This window comes from Panthera uncia, assembly GCF_023721935.1.
Source record: "Panthera uncia isolate 11264 chromosome C1 unlocalized genomic scaffold, Puncia_PCG_1.0 HiC_scaffold_4, whole genome shotgun sequence".
Classification (NCBI taxonomy): Eukaryota; Metazoa; Chordata; class Mammalia; order Carnivora; family Felidae; genus Panthera; species Panthera uncia.
In genome coordinates this window covers 68,317,634-68,322,152 of record NW_026057585.1, presented here as the reverse complement: position 1 = coordinate 68,322,152, position 4,519 = coordinate 68,317,634, and the positions used below count along the sequence as shown (strand labels likewise).

Here is a 4,519-nt window from a genome sequence, read left to right as displayed (position 1 = left end):
ATCCCAAGAGTCCAAATGATGCAGCAGTGATGTTTCAAACCAAGGCAAGGGTTTTTTTTTGGGGGGGGGGGCAGTGGTTAAATGAAATGCTTGAGGGGGTACCACTTATCTCTGATAACTGCCATGGCAGATATAGAAGGCTGAGGAAAAGTGAGTATCACATCTGTTGAGAGGGAGACAACTTCTGGGCAAGAGTCAAGGTTCAAGTCAAGATGTGATGGGAACACTGTGATGGAAACCAGCCAGGTGACATGAAATCAGGATACGTGTAGAAGCCTCGAAGTCAAGAGTTCCAGGTAGGAAGAGCCATGTTTGACAGCTGATTGTGGGGAGATAGTCGAGGGTGGGAGTGGGGACGTGAGAAAAGGGCAAGGTGGAGGGGTTACTAAGGTGACCTCAGTGAGTGGCAGTGTGAGGAGATGACTGCCAGGTGGGCCATGACAACTCCTGAAGGACCGTCACCCTAAATCCACTCTGGTCATCCCAGTAGGTGACCTTAGGCTCAGCTCCAGGCCCCAGTGGTGAGGCAGTCTTTCCATAAGCAGGGGCTAGGGTTTTCAGTCATCTCAGGAAAGACAGAAGGCAGCTTAATCTGCAGCAGAGGGTGCCAGGCAACTTGAGAGCTGTTGTCATATCCCAGCAGGAGAGGCTGTGAGGTAGAAAAGTGAACAGAGTTTGCTGGGAGGCTCAGCTATGGTGGGCAGAAAGAAGCCCAGCAAGATGACAGGAGTGAGGGGTGGCTAGGTCTCAGTGCTGGTTGGGGAAGAACTTACCATCACTCAGAGCTGTTTCAGCAGGGCTCACGTCAGCTAGCAGGGTGGACAGCTCCCAGACCCTGGAAGTTTTCAAACAGTTGCCCAGTGGCTAGGAGATGCTGTAGAGAGAGTTGCCGTCATGGCGGGAGGTTAAACTAGACCATGGTTTTTCAGCCTTTCTTGGGAACTGTTTCTTCAAATGACAGCTTAGGCGAAGTCCAGTAAATACAACACTGCTTCTCAGGTTGAGTTTGGGGTAAGGACCAGGCTCCCAGGATTCCCACCTCTAAGGAACTGTTGGCATTTCCTGAAGCACGGTTGAAAACTAGCAACTGGACAGTCTCTAAGATCCTCTCTCTCTCTCTCTCACTCTCTCTCATCTGTCTACCAATTATCTATCTATCTTAGGCTCCATGCCCAGCCTGAAGGCCAATGCAGGGCTTGGACTCACAACCCTGAGATCAAGACCTGAGCTGAGAGCATGAGGCAGATGCTTAACCAACTGAGTCACCCAGGTGCCCCTCTAAGATCCTTTTAATTAATTTCTTTTCTTTTTTTATTTTGAGAGAGAGAGAGAGGGAGAGAGAGGGAGAGGCAGAATCCCAAGCAGACTCCATGCTCTCAGTCCAGAGCCTGATGTGGGGCTTGATCCCACAAACCTTGAAATCATGACCTGAGCCAATATCAAAAGTCACATGCTCAACTGAATGAGCCATCCTGGCACCCCTAAGATCCTTTTATTTATTTATTTTTATGTTTATTTTGAGAGAGCGAGAAGGGGAGGGGCAGAGAGAGAGGGGAGAGGGAATCCCAAGCAGGCTCTGTGCTGTCAGCATAGAGCCCGACGTGGGACTCAATCCCACAAACCTAAGATCATGACCTGAGTGGAAACCAAATGTTGGGAGCTTAACTGACTGAGCCACCAAGGTACCCCGGGCTAAGATTGTTTTTAATGTTAAAATTTGGTAAGCCTTGGGGTGCCTGGGTGGCAGTCGGTTAAGCATCTGACTTCAGCTCAGGTCATGATCTCACACTCTGTGAGTTCGAGCCCCGCATCGGGCTCTGTGCTGACAACTCAGAGCCTGGAGCCTGCTTCAGATTCTGTGTCTCCCCCTCTCTCTGCCCCTCCCCTGCTCATGCTCTGTTTCTCTCTGTCTCAAAAATAAATAAAAACATTAAAAATAAATAAATAAAATTTGGTAAGCCAAGACAGGAGCTTGAACATGCTGTGCTGGTACCTTAAAATAATTGTCTTGCTCCAAAAGTTTGGACATTGTCTCTCAGTTCTTCCTGCTTACATACCCTGAAGCTGGTTGCCTCCTCTGATGGCCCCATGGTTTTGTTTTCTATGTGCAGCGTCCATAATAAGAGCAAGCAAAATGCCCGCTGCCTGGGGCTGGGACATAATCACAGTGTGTTTGCCAGGGCTAGATCTCATTGTGCAAGGGATGTTTATAGACACAGGTGGTCTGAGCTGAGCAGTCATCCAAGAGGAATTTATTCAACATTCGCTGGGTATTTTCTCTCTCTGTGCTAGGCTTCATGGGAAGATAATGTCCAATAAGATGTGATCCCTGTCTCCGAAAAGCATCCAGTCTATGGGAGAGACAGCCTTGTAAATGTGGAGCACAAAATGCCGGGGAGTCACAGAGGAGCACATAATGGGCAGCAGGGAGGGGGGGCAGATGTCAGGGAAGGCTCTGGATGCTTAAGTGGAGTTTTGAAAGACATAGACGAATTAACTTGATGAAGGGGAAATGGGCAGTTGAGGCAGGCAAAAGTATCTAAAAAGACCAGAACAGTGGTAAGAAGAGCACAGTGTATTCAAGGAACTGCTGGTCATCCAGAATGTCTGGAGCTAAGGCAGTGGGTGGGGGTCTAGCACAAGATGAGCCTGGAGAAGTTGACCAGATCCTGAAGCTCCTGTGTCCTGTGAGCTGATCCAAAGGGCCTTGGTTCTGAAAGCTCTAGGGAGCCCGGGAGGCTTCATAATGCTTCAAACCAATTTTTCTTGCAGCCCTTCTAGTTCCTGAGGTCCAGAGAGTTCAGAGGTAGCCCTGTGAATGTGAGGGATATGAGCCTGCTCAGTGGACGTTACCAACGACACCATTTAGTCTGGGACCTGGACAGTCACTTTCTATTCCTGGCTTGGCTCCTGATGCAGGCAATGACCTTTAAGCCACCTCTTCCCTTTCTGTGCCCTGAGCCTCTCCTTCAGCAGAACAGGGACAAAAATGCTGCCACCACCGTGCCACATTAGAATTGCCAAGACCAGAGTGTTCCATGCAGCACAAAGCAAGTTCTCCTTAGAACACGAAGCCTTTTGAAATAAAGTTTGGAGAAATCAGAAATGTTTAACGCATGCATTTTGTTCTTTAGTTGACAGCAGGAAGATTGGCATACCTGTGTCTCAGAGCAAGGGCTGATTCAAGAGCCACCCATGACTTCCCAGGGCCTGAGCTGGCTGCTGGAGCTGGGGTTAGGGGTAACTGGGAGGCTGCCATCTTATCTGAGCTGGAAGTAGGGGAGGACAGGGTTGGTGTAGAGAGCAGCAGAGCATCTCACCAACTAGAGATTGAGATAATCCATGCAGAGGGCTTACAAAGCGCCTGGCACGTGGTGAGCCTCCAGTCATCTATGCTAGTGGTTACTGCTAACGTGTATATATTGTGAGGTCAGCTCTGAACTCATCGGGCCTCTCTGTATGGAGCACATACTCTTTGAGACCTTGATATCGTCTACCTCTTATTCTCTATTACAAGCATAAGTGCTTCATGGTGGGTGCCATGATCTGGCAAGATGTGCATCCCCACAGTACCCAGCAGTGTTCTTTAGCCTTCCTTGCCCCTCTTCTGAGATGGCACTGGCCTTATATTATAGTTGTTCATGTCAGTGTCTCACTTGCTGAACTGTGAGCTCCTCAAGGGAATGAGCCTATATACTGCACCCAGAAACACTCATGCTTAGCTTGACCCTGCTTCAAGTCCTCAGCACTTGCTGTTCTCTCTACCTGGGACTTATCCTCAACTCATGTATCAACTACCACCTCTGCTGAGTGGGCTCTCCTGACCACTAAGTTACTGCCTCCACTCCACATTCTAGCACACTATTTTTTTTTTTTTAATTTTCATAGCACTACCAGTATTTGAAATAATCTTACTGGTTTATTCATTTGTCTTCTCCACAAGGAGATAAGTTCCATGAAAACAGGGGCCTTATTTATCTTGTCTGTTGTATTCCCCAGTTTCCTAGAACTGTGCTTGGCATACAATAGGTGCTCAAGAAATATTAACGGATGCTGAATCAATGCTAAATTAAATGACTGGGGGTAGGCATTTATACCTCTCCTCCAAGACTGAATAAGGTCAGGGTTGTAGAGACTACAAAAAACAGAACATGTGGTTCCCGCTTCCAAACTGGTTGAAGAAAGAAGCAGAAGAACTAAGACCAGGTGCCAGATGTGAAGCACAATGGCAGAGGGAAAAGAGACTCAGGCTGCGGCCAGAACAGAGCTTGAGGGCAGGGACCATCCTACTCATCTTCCTACATGGCGGTTGGAGTAAGCGCTCTGTGAGTGCCTGCTGAATTGTCCTGGACAGACAGCCCACTGTGGTAATGCCAGCGGACTGGTGAGATACAGACACTGTGTAGAAGCTGGCCTCTTGGTTTGCAGATATTACTACTCAGTAAGTTCCAATCTGTGGATGTGGAGAGATTCACTTAAATTCAGAGTATTTAAATACAGGTACACATACAAGATCATG

The 4,519-nt window shown here is 48.2% G+C and overlaps 1 long non-coding RNA gene across 2 annotated transcripts; it reads right to left on the bottom strand.

Annotated features, from left to right (window-relative positions):
- Positions 1-290: 290 nt before the first annotated feature.
- LOC125912648 (uncharacterized) lies at positions 291-3,380 on the bottom strand. 2 transcript variants are annotated; one of them, XR_007454797.1, is made up of 3 exons: positions 1,994-3,380; positions 774-874; positions 291-649 (listed from the first exon to the last, which is right to left on the bottom strand). It is a non-coding gene; the product is annotated as an uncharacterized LOC125912648 (long non-coding RNA). The 2 variants fall into 2 exon arrangements; XR_007454798.1 differs by having other exon boundaries at positions 2,058-3,380.
- Between the last annotated feature and the right edge of the window lie 1,139 nt (positions 3,381-4,519).